At 42.9% G+C, this 18485-nt stretch overlaps 3 non-coding genes across 3 annotated transcripts; all 3 read right to left on the bottom strand.

The window, feature by feature from the left end:
* Positions 1-13515: 13515 nt before the first annotated feature.
* Positions 13516-13587, bottom strand: TRNAG-CCC (transfer RNA glycine (anticodon CCC)). The gene has a single exon. It is a non-coding gene; the product is annotated as a tRNA-Gly (tRNA).
* Positions 13588-14927: 1340 nt separating this feature from the next.
* On the bottom strand, positions 14928-14999 carry TRNAG-CCC (transfer RNA glycine (anticodon CCC)). The gene has a single exon. It is a non-coding gene; the product is annotated as a tRNA-Gly (tRNA).
* Positions 15000-17603: 2604 nt separating this feature from the next.
* TRNAG-UCC (transfer RNA glycine (anticodon UCC)) lies at positions 17604-17675 on the bottom strand. Its single transcript has one exon. It is a non-coding gene; the product is annotated as a tRNA-Gly (tRNA).
* Positions 17676-18485: the final 810 nt, after the last annotated feature.

The raw sequence follows: 18485 nt of genomic DNA, 5'->3' as shown, positions 1-18485 counted from the left end.
AAAATTAAAACAAACTAAAAGCATCACCAAGTGTGAAAAACAATTCATGTGTTGGCTGAGAATCGAACTCGGGTCAACTACTTGGAAGGCAGCAGTTCTCACCACTATACCACCAACACTTACAGAAGCCATGTTTTTTTCTTACATTTTCTGCACTAACAATACGAAATTATTAGTAAAAAGTAAGACGTGCGAGGAAAAAAAAACCCACATAAGTATTGCATTGACCAGGAATCAATCGCTGGCCAACTGCTTGGAAGGCAGGTTTGCTCACCACTATACCAAAAATGCTTAACGTACCCAGCATTTTTTTCACATTTTCTGCACTAACCCTACAAATTTGTTAGTAAAAAGTATGGCGTGACCGAAAAAAAAAAACACCAATGTTTGGTATTGGCCGGGAATTGAACCCGAGTCAACTGCTTGGAAGGCAGCTATGCTCACCACTATACCATCAATGCTTACAGGGTCAGCTTTTTTTTTTACATTTTCTGCACTAACATTACAAAATAGTTTGTAAAATGTATGATATGCCAGAAACAAAGCTACATAAGTATTGCATTGGCTGGAAATCGAACCCGGGTCAACTGCTTGGGATGCAGCTATGCTCACCACTATACCACCAATGCATGAACCCACTTGACTGGTTTGGGATTTTGGCTGTTAAATCTGCTAAAGTTTTGCTTAAAAAAGGAGGACTGAATATGTCTTGAAAGAGCCAATTACTAAAAAGTTTAAAAACAAGGCAAAGCATTGTCCAAAACTCAAAGATGAATTCTTGTGAATCAGCTATGTAGCTTTTCCACCAATTCTTACATTTCTCTCAATTATTTTCACTTTTTTGCCATTAAGGTAACTAAACTCTTACCAAGAAAGAAAGTACACTATGAGCCTTAGCTCAAACAGATTACAAAGAGTCAACAGCAGCACCAAATTCCCCCTAAAGACCTCTGCCATTTTTGGCATTTTTAACACTAACTCTAAAGACAGAGGAGTTTTTGGAATCAGTTATGTAGCTTTTCCACCTCTGCCTACAAATTCTCTCAATTAGCTTTGCTTTTTGCCCACTAAGGTAGCTAAAGTGTTACCAAGAAAGAAATAAAAGCATAAGCCTTAGCACAGAAAGTGAAAAAGATTCCAAACACCACCAAATGGAAAAAAACAATGAGTTCTTCAAGAATTAAACTATGGCCTATTGTTTTAAAAGCAACTACACCCACCAGCATAACACCAATGCCAACCCTGACATTGCTTTCATATTGGAGACTAACCCTACAAAGTGTTTAATCAACAACTGAAGAGTAGTGTTGAGCCACCCCCATAGTGTTCGAGTTCGGTTCGGTTCGTCGAACACCCGTGTGTTCGCCGAACTGTTCGTCGAACACTTTAGAACACCGTCGAACACCGTTAAAACCAATGGCAGGCAAATAGAAACACATAGAAAACACCTTCAAAGGTGTCCAAAAGCTGACAAACTGCTCAGAAGACATAACTAACACATGGAAAAGTGACAAGTACATATAGTCATGCGAAAATAAAAGAGGTGGAGGAGTAAAAGGAGGGGGAGACACAGATATAGGCATGTCATGCCCTTCTAAAATCCAAAAAGTGAGAAGCCGACACGGCCAGTCCGCTCCTGCCCGTGCCACCTCCGTGTCGCCGGGTTTGTGCCAGAGCCGCGGTGAACCCTGATGGCCAGCCCCCCTCTCCCAATACTGGTGCCTGTCCGCTGGTGGGTCGAGCGAGCCCCCCTGTGGTGGAGGCAGCTCTAAGCTTTTTAATTTAAATTGTCTCTCTAATTTGAATGAATACACTTTAAATCCATTTACAAGGATCTATTGGAGGGCAAGTCTAATGCCAGCAGCCGCGTAATTCCAGCTCCAGTAGCGTCCACTAAAGCTGCTGCAGTTAAAAAGCTTTTATAAGGATCGAGCTCGGCTGTCCACCGCAAGGCACCCTACTGCCAGTCCCATCCCCTATGCCTTGGGGTGCCTCCTGATGCTCTTCACTGAGTATCCCGTGGTCCCGAAGCATTTCCTTTGAAAAAATTAAGTGTCCAAACTACAGGTGGTGTAGCTTGCTTAACAGCCGGGATAATCCGCTGACTAGCAGACACTGCTACTAGGCACAAAGTATTTCCTGGGCTAGATGCAGTTAAAAATTTGTAATTAGATACTCTCGTTGGATGCTGAGAAAGCATTCCATAGAGTCTCCTGGCACGCCATATATGATTCTCTTAAAAAGCTTGGGGTAGGGGTCTAGGGGACCATTTTATAGCCAAAATCACGGCCCTGTATCACAATACGTCACCTAGGCTGAAGATAAATGGAACTGTAGCACCCTGAGGGCTCGGTTGCTACAGAGGTATTGCACCTCACCCAGAGGTGTGATATCTCACTCTCAGGTAAGGATGGAGTGTGGATCAGGACCCGACACCTGCATGCATTACACCACATTGCCGTGGGGCAGGGCGACCAATATGCCCCTGAGATGGGCACGACAGTCCCTGTCCCTGGCTGGAGTGGGGGGAGGGAGCACTGAGGAAGGGGAACCCTGTAGTGCAGGAGCAGGGAGGAAGCAGTTCCTGGGTGCATTGAGAAGGGAGTATAAAAGGTGGGCACCATCTTAGTTCAGTGCAGAGAAGTCTGAGCAGAAGTGGCAGGGAGCAGGGGCTCTGCATGAGTAACAGAGGCCCAGGCCTGGAAGAGGGAGAAGGAAGGAAGAGGAGCGGAGAAGGCTCCAGGAACGAGGAATGAAGGGATCCCAGGGGTGCGGACGGGCGAGTCGCCACCTCACGCCCGAATCCACCTGCATGGAGGGGTCAGGCCAAAGGGGGAGACCGGTCCCCGAACTAGTGGAGGCAGGAAACGACCCTCAGCTAGAAACCGGAGGCTCTGACATTTTATGTGGCGCAGCCCCTCTCTACACTCGCTAGGAAGGCACCACATAGGGTCAGGGAAACTGGCGCCAAGTTTACCAAGAGGAGGCCCGAGGCAGCCGGACAGAAGTGTTGGTAAGAAAGGCCAGACAAAGGACACACAAAGGGGGTCCTGTGAAGTGCTCCAAAGTTATCTGGGAGTTGTCTGAGCCCCTCACCTGGTGAGCACAGTACGACGTGGGCAGCCGTTACCTGCAGACGTGGTCTGGATAATAAGAACTGTGAGTAAAGGCCCTGAACTGCATCACTGACTCCGTGTCGTTACTGCTGCTGCCCTGCACCATCACCCCCATCCTCCGCATACACTGCCCTGAGGCTATACTCCTCCCGTGGGGAGTTATGCTACGCTCTGCTGCACCCACAACACCAGCCTCAGCGGTCTGCCCTGTAGCGGCAGTTCACTCTGACCGCAATCCACGGGTGGCGTAGTCGGACATTTAAACATCAAAACCACATAAATAGTTCCGCCACTGGTTTGACCACCCTGAGCCACGGAACCGGGTCGCCGCCACGAAGACTACAACCACCAGCATCCACCATAAAGGGTCCGGCTTCGGGTGTCCCAAGGCCCAGGGGGTGCATCAGAACATTTTCATCACCTTTCACAATCACCAATGGGACAAGGCAGGGATGTCCTCTGTCCCCTCTCTTATAGATCCTAGTGACGGAGCACCTGCTCTCATCAATTCGCCATAACCCCAATATTAGGTGGATTGAGGTGGGAGGCACCGAGTTCAAGTGCTCTCTATTTGCTGATGATGTCCTAGTATATATCACTCAATCACATATATCCATCCATGCTGCTATGGCTGAAATAGATCACTTTGTTACATGGTCAAATTTTAAAATCAATGCAGCGAAGTCTGAGGCCCTCGATGTCTCCCTCCCCAAATCCATATAGGATTCCATATAGGATTCCATCCAGTCCAACTTTCCCTTTGCCTGGCCCTCACAGGGTATCAAATACTTAGGAATTCCTATTCATAGAGACCTCTCCCATCTATGTTATCTTAATTTTGGGCCCTTTATTGAACAACTCCATACAGACCACGGTTGGCAAGTTAGAACTGTAAGATTCACTACGTGAACCACTGGTGTTTTGTGGAAAAGCACATGTACACTGTGTTCCAAATTATTATGCAAAAAGTGTTTAGGAGTGATAAGGGAAGAATTTGTTTGTTTGTCAGTTAAACTCATTGATGGTGATGTGTGTCAGGGCTCTTTATATCACTGTAAGCAATTGCAGACACCTGTGCTAATTAGTTTGGCAGGTGTGTCCAATGAAAGGCAAGACTACTTAAGAAGGCTCTCTTACATTATTAAGCAGCCTATATTTTCTGCCAAAATGGAAAAGAAAAAGGATGTGTCGGCTGCTGAGAAGCAACAAATTGTGGAGTGTTTAGGTCAAGGCATGACTACAATCAACATTGTGCGATGATCAGGATGAAGTGTCTTGGCAATCAAGAAGTATGTAGCTGATTCACAGTACACATGTGTGCGTGCTGATAAGGGCAAATTGAGGACTCTTTCCTACAGGCAATTACATCAGGTTGAAAGAGCAGCGGCAAAAATGCCTTGTCATAGCAGCAGACAAGTTTTTGAAGCTGCTTGTGCCTCCAACGTCCCCCGAACAACAAGATGCAGGGTCCTTCAGAGGTTTGCAGCTGTGCATACGCCATCCTGTCGACCTCCTCTATCCACTTCACACAAGCAGAAACGGCTCCAGTGGGCCAAACATTACATGAAGACTGATTTCAAAACTGTTTTGTTCACGGATGAGTGCCGTGCAGCGCTCGATGGTCCAGATGGATGGAGTGGAGGATGGCTGGTTGATGGACACCCCACGCAAACACGGCTACAGCGCCAACAAGGAGGAGGTGGAGTAATGTTTTGGGCTGGAATCATGGGGAGAGAGATTGTCGGCCCCTTTAGGATCCCTGAAGGCGCTAAAGATGAACTCCATAATGTATGTGGATTTTCTCAAACAGCACTTCCTGCCATGGTTCAAGAAGAAGAACCGTGTATTTCACAGCAAGATCATTTTTCTGCATGATAATGCACCATCTCATGCTGCACATAAAACATCTGCATCTCTGGCTGATATGGGCATAAAAGGGGACAAACTTATGGTGTGACCCCCATGCTCCCCTGACCTCTACCCCATTCAGAACCTTTGGAGCATCATTAAAAGGAGTGTCTATGATGGCGGGAGGCAGTTCACATCTAAGCAACAGCTCTGGGAGGGTATTCTGTCCTCATGCAAAACAATTGAAGCAGAAACCATCCAAAATCTGACAAATTCAATGGACGAGAGAGTTCAGAAGCTCCTTTCGAACAAGGGGTCCTATGTGAAAATGTAACATCACCTAGAATAAAGTTTTGAGTTGAAAACTGTTTGATTTCAGTTTCTAACAACCTGCTAATGCTTATAATTTCAAAAATGACCATTTTTTTGGTCTTTATTAAAATGAAAAGGTTGATCGAAAAGTTTGGGTGATCTAAGAGTGTGGCAACCCAGTAGTCATGATTACTTCGAATTCTGACAATATGAGGGTCATGCTGCAGGTAGTGCAGCAAAGAAGGCACTTATGTGTCTTGCGCATCTCGGAGCCCCAAAATTATTTTCCGGGCTAGATGCAGCTAAAAATTATTATTAATTTTAAATCTGGTGAAGCTTTAGTATAGATGGCCTAATAGGATCAGTGCTGCACACTGCTACAAAGCCCAAATTATTTTCCAGCCAAGATACAGATAAACATGATTAGTAATTTGAAAGCTTAAAACGGTTGGTAGGGTGATTTTAACCAATCATCAAGCTTTTACTCTCCCCAGGATGACACAGGGGTAGAAAAGTCGTTTCGGATCCATGATTTGTTCATCTTTATGAACGTGAGTCTGTCTACATTATCAGTGGAGAGCCGCGTGCGCTTATCTGTCAGCACACCACCAGCAGCGCTGAACACACGTTCAGACAGAACGCTGGCTGCGGGGCATGACAAGATCTCCAAGGCGTAAGTGGCTAGCTCCGGCAATTTATCCAGATTGGAAGCCCAAAAAGAGCCAGGGTCCAGTGACACAGTCGTGGCTTCAATGTTTACTTGGAGATACTCCTGTACCATCGTCTCTAGGCGTTGACTATGTGTCAGACTTCTTGTCTCCTGTGGCCTTGCAAAGGATGGGCTAAAAAAGTGGTGAAATGATTCCGCAAAATTGATGTTACCAGCAGATACTGTGGTTCTGTTACGGTTTGAGTGCTGAACACTTGACGGTCCCACGGTTGGCAAGTTGGAACTGTGAGATTCACTACGTGCACCACTGGTATTTTGTGGAAAAGCACATGTAAGATTCTGCAACAGTCTCTGCTGATACTCCTGCATGCTTGCATCCCTTTCTATGGCAGGAATAATTTCTGCAAATTTACTTTTGTACCGGGGATCTAACAGTGTGGCAACCCAGTAGTCAGGATTATTTCTAATTCTCACAATTCGAGGGTCATGTTGCAGGTAGTGCAGCAAGAAGGCACTCATGTGTGTTGCGCATCCAGGAGCACCAAGTCCCTGTTGTGTTGGTGGCGAGGTAACAATCATGCTTCCTTCCTCTGTCCTCTCCCCCCAACCTCGCACAACAAAAATGTGATCAAGTGTCTCCCTCATCTGATGAGTCTTCCATCAGTTCGTCCTCCACTTCTTCCTGGGCTCCTGCACCTTCCTCACTAGTTTGGCTGCTACCATGCGCCCTGGTAAAACCATCTCCCCCACCCTCACATGCCTGCCGCCTTGGTGCTGCCGACCGTCTGGACCTTGCAGATGTTAGCCCTTCCGCATACAACTCCTCCTCCTCTACTTCCTCCACCTCCTCTTGTGCCACCACCTGACTCCGAATTCTGTTTAACATGTGCTCCAGCATGTAAATCACCGGAATAGTCATGCTGATAATGGCATCGTCAGCACTAAACATCTTCGTCGCCATTTCAAAACTGTGCAGAAGGGTGCATAGGTCCCTGATCTGAGACCACTCCTCCAGCGTGATTTGCCCCACCTCTGGATCTCGTTGGCCCAGGCTATACGTCAGAACGTATTGCACCAGGGCTTGTCGGTGCTGCCACAGTCGCTGCAACATGTGCAGAGTTGAATTCCACCGGGTAGGCACATCGCATTTTAGCCGGTGAAGTGGCAGGCCCAACGACTTCTGTAGAGATGTAAGTCGCTGAGCTGCGGGCTGCGAATGGCGAAAGTGAGCACACAGCGACCGTGCCCTCTGCAGAAGGCCATCTAGTCTGGGATAGTGGGCTAAAAATTGCTGGACAACCAGGTTCAACACGTGAGCCATACAAGGCACGTGTGTGACATTGCCCAGACGAAGGGCCGCACCCAGGTTTGCAGCATTGTCGCACACGGCCTTCCCTTGTTTCAGGTCCAGTGGAGACAACCATTCATGAAATTGGTTCTCCAGAGCTGACCACAACTCCTCAGCTGTGTGACTCAAATTTCCCAGACATTTCAATGTAAAAACCGCCTGATGACGTTGAGCCCTACTGCCAGCATAGTAAGGAGGTGTGCAGGATCCCTTCTGCGCAGTTAGAAAGCTTGTGGCATGACCAGACTGGCTTTGGGTGCAGGTGGAAGACCGAGAGGAGGTTGAGGAGGCAGAAGCAGTGGAGGAACTTTGACATAAAGAGGATTGACGCACAACTCGTGGGGACGGCAAGACTTGGACAGCAGCCCCTTGTCCTGCTGTCACCATAGTTACCCAGTGCCCAGTCAGCGACATGTAACGCTCCTGTCCATGCCTACTCGTCCAAGTGTCTGTGGTGAAATGCACCCTGTCACACACAGAGTTTCTCAAAGAAGCGGTGATGTTGTGTGCGACATGCTGGTGGAGCGCAGGCACACCTTTCTTTGAGAAGTAGTGCCGACTGGGCATCTGGTACTGGGGCACTGCGATGGACATAAGGTCTCGAAAATCCTCTGTGTCCACCAGGCGGAAAGGCAGCATTTCTGTAGCCAAGAGCTTGCAGATGGTGAAATTCAACCTCTTAGCTTTCTCATGGCTAGGAGGAAATGGTCTTTTACTTGTCCACATCTGAGGGACCGAGGGCTGGCTATTGTGCTTAGACGGGGTTGATAAGGGTGTCCCCGGCAAACTGCCGGTCTGTGAGGAAGATGCAGGCGGACATGTTAGGTTGCCTTGATCCAAAGGTGGTGCTATCGATGTCGGACAGCGCTCAACACCAGCTGGTGTTACCACCTCCAAAGAAAATGATGACCTGCCAATCACGCTGGCTGTTGCGGGTAAAGAGGTGGCAGGTGTGCGCCCCAAAACAGGTGTGACTGCTGTCCCCCCAGTCACAGAGGATGAAGAGGCCGCGGATGCACAAGATATGGGAGACGGTGGTTGGCCCGGCCGGCTAGGCCGCATTGTAGCACACTGAGCTTCCCACTGCAACTTATGCTTCATGTCCATGTGCCGGTTCATGCATGAAGTACTCAAACTATGTATTTTTTGGCCTCTACTTAGCTTTTGCTGACAAATGTTACAGATAACACGAGTTGGGTCATCTTTATCGATCTGAAAAAATGCCCAGGCTATGCAAGGCTTAGCACCCATGCGACCTGAAGAGCCACCACGACTTGTGGTGAGAGGCAGAGTTGTGTTTGAGGATGCAGTTGTTGACGTGCTTCCAGTACTACGTCTCTGTCCAGGAAGGCGCAACCTGACCTCGTCGTCACTAGCATCTTCCTCCACCTCCTCTGCTGACCTCATCTCTTGGCTGACTGTGGGTTGACAGTAAGTGGGATCTCCAACCTCATCATCATCACCCTGTGCGTTATCACACCCGTCGTCCTCAGAGCCAACCTGTTCCTGCCCTGACAAAAAACTAAAGTTGTCGCTCCAATCAGGTATTTGAGTCTTATCATCGTCTTCCTCATTGTCTCCACCAACAGGAGTTACAGTTTGGGAATGAGGGTCTACATTATGGTCAGAACCTTCTGCGTCTGGTCCTGGATCCGACTCATAAAGATTCTGGGCATCAGTGCAGATCATTTCCTCGTCTGGATTCACAGAAGCGCTGGAGTTGACCTCTGATTCCCAGGCTATAGTATGAGTAAACAGCTCTGCAGACTCAACCATCTGTTCTACCTCATACTCAGACGGGCAGCTGGAGATTTGGGAGCTGTGAGGAAGCAAGTGCGATTGGGGTGACACCTTTGAGGACTGGAGTATTTGTGATGTTGAAGTTGATGTGGAGGAGAGCCCACTTAAAGGAGCACTTGATATCCGTTGAAGCACCTGCTGTTTTTGTGCCTCATCTGGAATTTGTAGCAATTGGCGTGGCCGTAAGAAAGGGATCTTATCACATTGTCCGCTAAAAGAAGTAGACATTTTAGTTTGGCTGGAAGATGGTCTTTCTTCTGCAGATGTTACTGTTGCTTTAACACCTACCCCACGGACACAACCTTTTTTCCCCTTCCCAACACGCCTATTCCCCTTTCCACCAGCAGCAGGCCTTTTTCCACTCATTTTGGTGGTTAACTAATTCACAACTCTGGAGTTGTTTGCACAAAAAAACAATGGATGGAAACCGAGCAGAGCTGAGTGGCCAAACTGTGGTATTAGGCCAAAACTATTGGCTGGGTTAGATGCAGAAAAAAAATTATATTCAATTTGCAACCTGATGGAGGTCAGTATAGATGGACTAATAGAGAAAGTCCCACACACTGCTAGAAGGCCAAATATTTTTTCAGAGCTAGATGCAGATAAAAATTATTTTTAATTTGCAACCTGATGGAGGTCAGTATAGATGGACTAATAGAGAAAGTCCCACACACAGCTAGAAGCCCAATATTTTTTCAGAGGTAGATGCAGAAAAAAATTATTTTTAATTTGCAACCTGATGGAGATCAGTATAGATGGACTAATAGAGAAAGTCCCACACACAGCTAGAAGCCCAATATTTTTTCAGAGGTAGATGAAGAAAAAAATATATTCAGTTTGCAACCTGATGGAGGTCTGTATAGATGGATTAATAGAACAAGTCCCACACACAGCTAGAAGCCCAATATTTTTTCAGAGGTAGATGCAGAAAAAAATATATTCAGTTTGCAACCTGATGGAGGTCTGTATAGATGGATTAATAGAACAAGTCCCACACACAGCTAGAAGCCCAATATTTTTTCAGAGGTAGATGCAGAAAAAAATATATTCAGTTTGCAACCTGATGGAGGTCTGTATAGATGGATTAATAGAACAAGTCCCACACACAGCTAGAAGCCCAATATTTTTTCAGAGGTAGATGCAGAAAAAAATATATTCAGTTTGCAACCTGATGGAGGTCTGTATAGATGGATTAATAGAACAAGTCCCACACACAGCTAGAAGCCCAATATTTTTTCAGAGGTAGATGCAGAAAAAAAAATATTCAGTTTGCAACCTGATGGAGGTCTGTATAGATGGATTAATAGAACAAGTCCCACACACAGCTAGAAGCCCAATATTTTTTCAGAGGTAGATGCAGAAAAAAATATATTCAGTTTGCAACCTGACGGAGGTCTGTATAGATGGATTAATAGAACAAGTCCCACACACAGCTAGAAGCCCAATATTTTTTCAGAGGTAGATGCAGAAAAAAATATATTCAGTTTGCAACCTGATGGAGGTCAGTATAGATGGACTAATACAACAAGTCCCACACACAGCTAGAAGAACAATATTTTTTCAGAGGTAGATGCAGAAAAAAATATATTCAGTTTGCAACCTGATGGAGGTCTGTATAGATGGATTAATAGAACAAGTCCCACACACAGCTAGAAGCCCAATATTTTTTCAGAGGTAGATGCAGAAAAAAATATATTCAGTTTGCAACCTGATGGAGGTCTGTATAGATGGATTAATAGAACAAGTCCCACACACAGCTAGAAGCCCAATATTTTTTCAGAGGTAGATGCAGAAAAAAATATATTCAGTTTGCAACCTGATGGAGGTCTGTATAGATGGATTAATAGAACAAGTCCCACACACAGCTTGAAGCCCAATATTTTTTCAGAGGTAGATGCAGAAAAAAATATATTCAGTTTGCAACCTGATGGAGGTCTGTATAGATGGATTAATAGAACAAGTCCCACACACAGCTAGAAGCCCAATATTTTTTCAGAGGTAGATGCAGAAAAAAATATATTCAGTTTGCAACCTGATGGAGGTCAGTATAGATGGACTAATACAACAAGTCCCACACACAGCTAGAAGCCCAATATTTTTTCAGAGGTAGACGCAGAAAAAAATATATTCAGTTTGCAACCTGATGGAGGTCTGTATAGATGGTTTAATAGAACAAGTCCCACACACAGCTAGAAGCCCAATATTTTTTCAGAGGTAGATGCAGAAAAAAAAATATTCAGTTTGCAACCTGATGGAGGTCTGTATAGATGGATTAATAGAACAAGTCCCACACACAGCTAGAAGCCCAATATTTTTTCAGAGGTAGATGCAGAAAAAAATATATTCAGTTTGCAACCTGATGGAAGTCTGTATAGATGGATTAATAGAACAAGTCCCACACACAGCTAGAAGCCCAATATTTTTTCAGAGGTAGATGCAGAAAAAAATATATTCAGTTTGCAACCTGATGGAGGTCTGTATAGATGGATTAATAGAACAAGTCCCACACACAGCTAGAAGCCCAATATTTTTTCAGAGGTAGATGCAGAAAAAATATATTCAGTTTGCAACCTGATGGAGGTCTGTATAGATGGATTAATAGAACAAGTCCCACACACAGCTAGAAGCCCAATATTTTTTCAGAGGTAGATGAAGAAAAAAATATATGCAGTTTGCAACCTGATGGAGGTCAGTATAGATGGACTAATACAACAAGTCCCACACACAGCTAGAAGCCCAAAATTTTTTCAGAGCTAGATGCAGAAAAAAATTATATTCAATTTGCAACCTGATGGAGGTCAGTATAGATGGACTAATAGAATGATGCTATGCCCAAAAGATTTTACTTCACTAGGTGCAGTAAAAAAATTGGTATTCTATACACAGGTGGTATATCTTGCAACACAGATAGGCTACTCCACTGACTAACACACTCTGCAATAGGCCAAGAAGGATTAGCTTTGCTAGATTCAGCCAAATGCTGTGAAAAAAACTTGCACAGCACTGGCACAGACCTGCCTGGCAAAAACTGATAGGAACTGATGTAACCTAGTCCTGAAAAGGACTCCAATTACAATTAGTCTTTACTCCCACAATCTATCTATTTAAGAGCACAGACCTGCCTGATAAAAGTCGTAGGAAATGCTGTAACCTAGTCCTTAAAAGGACTGCAATCACAACTATTCCCTACTCCCAAGCTATCTGTATATTTGTGCGAAAATTGGCTTGAAATTAACAAGGTATAGTGCACACAGCAACAGCGGTGCCGTCTAACACGCAGCTGCAGCAGTGAGAAAATGGTGGCGACGGGGAAAATGGCTTGGTCTTATAGGGCAAGGACATGTGACATACACTGCCAATGACACATGCCCTTGCTTGTGTGAAAAAAAGCACTTCGCTCCGTGTGTGCGCTGCTGATGGGCTGACAGATTGCACCTCCCCACTGCAAATGCGGGAAAGAGAAAAAAAAATGGAGATCTTCATTGTTCCTGCAGAGATCCATCCCCTGCCCCTCCCCCCACCCCGCTGTACACTCAAACTGCGTATTAACATTAATTTTCATCATTACTGAGAAAAAATCCAGTTATGATTTTGGTGCATGAACAGTTATCGAACATAACCTCGAACAGCCGAATTTTTCTCAAATTGTTCGTGTTCGCCGAACGGCTCGAACACCGCCCAAAACAGCTCGAATTTGAGATTGGCGAACAGTTCGAGTAGAACAACGCTCATCTCTACTGAAGAGTAGAAGATCAGTTAGATGAGACAGTTGAAAAAAATCTAATAAATATTCTCTTCAATTTTTTTCTCATTTTCGTGGTTGCTAAACTCTAAGAAGAAAGAAGAGCCTGACACTTAACACGAATAATTAAAACAGACTAAAAGCATCACCAAATGTGAAAAACAATTCATGCGTTGGCCAGGAATCAAACCCGGGTCAATTACTTGGAAGGCAGCGATTCTCACCACTATACCACCAACACTTACAGAAGCCATGTTTTTTTCTTACATTTTCTGCACTAACAATACGAAATTATTAGTAAAAAGTAAGACGTGCCAGGAAAAAAAAACCCATATAAGTATTGCATTGACCAGGAATTAATCGCAGGTCAACTGCTTGGAAGGCAGGTTTGCTCACCACTATACCAAAAATGCTTAAGGTACCCAGCATTTTTTTCACATTTTCTGCACTAACCCTTCAAAATTGTTAGTAAAAATTATGACGTGCCTGAAAAAAAAACACACCCATGTTTTGCATTGGCCAGGAATCAAACCCGGGTCAACTGCTTGGAAGGCAGCTATGCTAACCACTATACCACCAATGCTTACAGGATCAGCTTTTTTTTTTACATTTTCTGCACTAACATTACAAAATAGTTTGTAAAATGTATGATATGCCAGAAATAAAACTACATAAGTATTGCATTGGCTGGGAATCGAACCCGGGCCAACTGCTTGGGAAGCAGCTATGCTCACCACTATACCACCAATGCATGAACAAACTTGACTGGTTTGGGATTATGGCTGTTAAATCTGCTAAAGTTTTACTTAAAAAAAGAGGACTGAATATGTCTTGAAAGAGCCAAATACTAAAAAGTTTAAAAACAAGGCAAAGCATTGTCCAAAACTCAAAGATGAATTCTTGTGAATCAGCTATGGAGCTTTTCCGCCAATTCTTACAATTCTCTCAATTATTTTCACTTTTTTGCCAATAAGGTAACTAAACTCTTACCAAGAAAGAAAGTACACTATGAGCCTTAGCTCAAAAAGATTACAAAGAGTCAGCACCAGCGCCAAATTACCCCTAAAGACCTCTGCCATTTTTAACACTAATTCTAAAGACAGAGGAGTTTTTGGAATCAGTTATGTAGCTTTTCCACCTCTGCCTACAAATTCTCTCAATTAGCTTTGCTTTTTGCCCACTAAGGTAGCTAAAGTGTTACCAAGAAAGAAATAAAAGCATAAGCCTTAGCACAGAAAGTGAAAAAGAGTCCAAACACCACCAAATGCAAAAAAACAATGAGTTCTTCAAGAATTAAACTATGGCCTATTGTTTTAAAAGCAACTACACCCACCAGCATAACACCAATGCCAACCCTGACAATGCTTTTATATGGGAGACTAACCCTACAAAGTGTTTAATCAACAACTGAAGAGCAGAAGATCAGTTAGATGAGACAGTTGAAAAAAAGCTAAGAAATATTCTCTTCAATTTTTTTCTAATTTTCGTGGTTGCTAAACTCTAAGAAGAAAGAAGAACCTGAGACTTAACACGAAAAATTAAAACAGACTAAAAGCATCACCAAATGTGAAAATCAATTCATGCGTTGGCTGAGAATCAAACTCGGGTCAACTACTTGGAAAGCAACGATTCTCACCACTATACCACCAACACTTACAGAAGCTATGTTTTTTTCTTACATTTTCTGCACTAACAATACGAAATTATTAGTAAAAAGTAAGACGTGCCAGGAAAAAAAAACCCACATAATTATTGCATTGACCAGGAATCAATCGCAGGTCAACTGCTTGGAAGGCAGGTTTGCTCACCACTATACCAAAAATGCTTAAGGTACCCAGCATTTTTTTCACATTTTCTGCACTAACCCTAAAAAATTGTTAGTAAAAAGTATGACGTGCCTGAAAAAAAAAAACACCGATGTTTTGTATTGGCTGGGAATTGAACCAGGGTCAACTGCTTGGAAGGCAGCTATGCTCACCACTATACCACCAATGCTTACAGGGTCAGCTTTTTTTTTTACATTTTCTGCACTAACATTACAAAATAGTTTGTAAAATGTATGATATGCCAGAAATAAAACTACATAAGTATTGCATTGGCTGGGAATCGAACCCGGGTCAACTGCTTGGGAAGCAGCTATGCTCACCACTATACCACCAATGCATGAACCAACTTGACTGGTTTGGGATTATGGCTGTTAAATCTGCTAAAGTTTTACTTAAAAAAAGGAGGACTGAATATGCCTTGAAGGAGCCAAATACTAAAAAGTTTAAAAACAAGGCAAAGCATTGTCCAAAACTCAAAGATGAATTCTTGTGAATCAGCTATGGAGCTTTTCCACCAATTCTTACAATTCTCTCAATTATTTTCACTTTTTTGCCAATAAGGTAACTAAACTCTTACCAAGAAAGAAAGTACACTATGAGCCTTAGCTCAAAAAGATTACAAAGAGTCAGCACCAGCACCAAATTCCCCCTAAAGACCTCTGCCATTTTTGGCATTTTTAACACTAACTCTAAAGACAGAGGAGTTTTTGGAATCAGTTATGTAGCTTTTCCACCTCTGCCTACAAATTCTCTCAATAAGCTTTGATTTCTGCCCACTAAGGTAGCTAAAGTGTTACCAAGAAAGAAATAAAAGCATAAGCCTTAGCACAGAAAGTGAAAAAGATTCCAAACACCACCAAATGCAAAAAAACAATGAGTTCTTCAATGAATTAATCTATGGCCTATTGTTTTAAAAGCAACTACACCCACCAGCATAACACCTATGGCAACCCTGACATTGCTTTCGTATTGGAGACTAACCCTACAAAGTGTTTAATCAACAACTGAAGAGCAGAAGATCAGTTAGATGAGACAGTTGAAAAAAAGCTAAGAAATATTCTCTTCAATTTTTTTCTCATTTTCGTGGTTGCTAAACTCTAAGAAGAAAGAAGAGCATGAGCCTTAACACGAAAAATTAAAACAGACTAAAAGCATCACCAAATGTGAAAAACAATTCATGCGTTGGCCAGAAATCGAACCCGGGTCAAGTGCTTGGAAGGCAGCGATTCTCACCACTATACCACCAAAACTTACAGAAGCCATGTTTTTTTCTTACATTTTCTGCACTAACAATACGAAATTATTAGTAAAAAGTAAGACGTGCCAGGAAAAAAAACCCCGCATAAGTATTGCATTGACCAGGAATCAATCGCAGGTAAACTGCTTGGAAGGCAGGTTTGCTCACCACTATACCAAAAATGCTTAAGGTACCCAGCATTTTTTTCACATTTTCTGCACTAACCCTACAAAATGGTTAGTAAAAAGTATGACGTGCCTGAAAAAAAAAAACACCGATGTTTTGTATTGGCTGGGAATTGAACCCAGGTCAATTGCTTGGAAGGCAGCTATGCTCACCACTATACCACCAATGCTTACAGGGTCAGCTTTTTTTTTTACATTTTCTGCACTAACATAACAAAATAGTTTGTAAAATGTATGATATGCCAGAAATAAAACTACATAAGTATTGCATTGGCTGGGAATCGAACCCGAGTCAACTGCTTGGGAAGCAGCTATGCTCACCACTATACCACCAATGCATGAACCAACTTGACTGGTTTGGGATTATGGCTGTTAAATCTGCTAAAGTTTTACTTAAAAAAAGGAGGACTGAATATGCCTTGAAGGAGCCAAATACTAAAAAGTTTAAAAACAAGGCAAAGCATTGTCCAAAACTCAAAGATGAATTCTTGTGAATCAGCTATGGAGCTTTTCCACCAATTCTTACAATTCTCTCAATTATTTTCACTTTTTTGCCAATAAGGTAACTAAACTCTTACCAAGAAAGAAAGTACACTATGAGCCTTAGCTCAAAAAGATTACAAAGAGTCAGCACCAGCACCAAATTACCCCTAAAGACCTCTGCCATTTTTGGCATTTTTAACACTAACTCTAAAGACAGAGGAGTTTTTGGAATCAGTTATGTAGCTTTTCCACCTCTGCCTACAAATTCTCTCAATTAGCTTTGCTTTTTGCCAACTAAGGTAGCTAAAGTGTTACCAAGAAAGAAATAAAAGCATAAGCCTTAGCACAGAAAGTGAAAAAGAGTCCAAACACCACCAAATGCAAAAAAACAATGAGTTCTTCAAGAATTAAACTAAGGCCTATTGTTTTAAAAGCAACTACACCCACCAGCATAACACCAATGCCAACCCTGACATTGCTTTCATATTGGAGACTAACCCTACAAAGTGTTTAATCAACAACTGAAGAGCAGAAGATCAGTTAGATGAGACAGTTGAAAAAAAGCTAAGAAATATTCTCTTCAATTTTTTTCTCATTTTCGTGGTTGCTAAACTCTAAGAAGAAAGAAGAGCCTGAGACTTAACACGAAAAATTAAAACAGACTAAAAGCATCACCAAATGTGAAAAACAATTCATACGTTGGCTGAGAATCAAACTCGGGTCAACTACTTGGAAGGCAGCGATTCTCACCACTATACCACCAATACTTACAGAAGCCATGTTTTTTTCTTACATTTTCTGCACTAACAATATGAAATTATTAGTAAAAAGTAAGACGTGCCAGGAAAAAAAACCCCACATAAGTATTGCCTTGACCAGGAATCAATCGCAGGTCAACTGCTTGGAAGGCAGGTTTGCTCACCACTATACCAAAAATGCTTAAGGTACCCAGCATTTTTTTCACATTTTCTGCACTAACCCTACAAAATTGTTAGTAAAAAGTATGATGTGCCTGAAAAAAAAAACACTGATGTTTTGTATTGGCCGGGAATTGAACCCAGGTCAACTGCTTGGAAGGCAGCTATGCTCACCACTATACCACCAATGCTTATAGTGTCAGCTTTTTTTTTACATTTTCTGCACTAACATTACAAAATAGTTTGTAAAATGTATGATATGCCAGAAATAAAACTACATAAGTATTGCATTGGCTGGAAATCGAACCTGGGTCAACTGCTTGGGAAGCAGCAGTGCTCACCACTATACCACCAATGCATGAACCCACTTGACTGGTTTGGGATTTTGGCTGTTAAATCTGCTAAAGTTTTACTTAAAAAAGGAGGACTGAATATGTCTTGAAAGAGCCAATTACTAAAAAGTTTAAAAACAAGGCAAAGCATTGTCCAAAACTCAAAGATGAATTCTTGTGAATCAGCTATGGAGCTTTTCCACCAATTCTTAGAATTCACTCAATAATTTTCACTATTTTTTTGCAATAAGGTAACTAAACTCTTACCAAGAAAGAAAGTACACTATGAGCCTTAGCTCAAAAAGATTACAAAGAGTCAGCACCAGCACCAAATTACCCCTAAAGACCTCTGCCATTTTTGGCATTTTTAACACTAACTCTAAAGACAGAGGAGTTTTTGGAATCAGTTATGTAGCTTTTCCACCTCTGCCTACAAATTCTCTCAATTAGCTTGGCTTTTTGCCAACTAAGGTAGCTAACGTGTTACCAAGAAAGAAATAAAAGCATAAGCCTTAGCACAGAAAGTGAAAAAGAGTCCAAACACCACCAAATGCAAAAAAACAATGAGTTCTTCAAGAATTAAACTATGGCCTATTGTTTTAAAAGCAACTACACCCACCAGCATAACACCAATGCCAACCCTGACAATGCTTTCATATGGGAGACTAA

The sequence above is a fragment of the Phyllobates terribilis genome, unplaced genomic scaffold, assembly GCF_046119375.1.
Source record: "Phyllobates terribilis strain yellow unplaced genomic scaffold, ASM4611937v1 Scaffold_3__8_contigs__length_932513732, whole genome shotgun sequence".
Classification (NCBI taxonomy): domain Eukaryota; kingdom Metazoa; phylum Chordata; class Amphibia; order Anura; family Dendrobatidae; genus Phyllobates; species Phyllobates terribilis.
The sequence above is the reverse complement of the archived record's forward strand: the minus strand, read 5'-3'. Positions and strand labels throughout refer to the sequence as shown.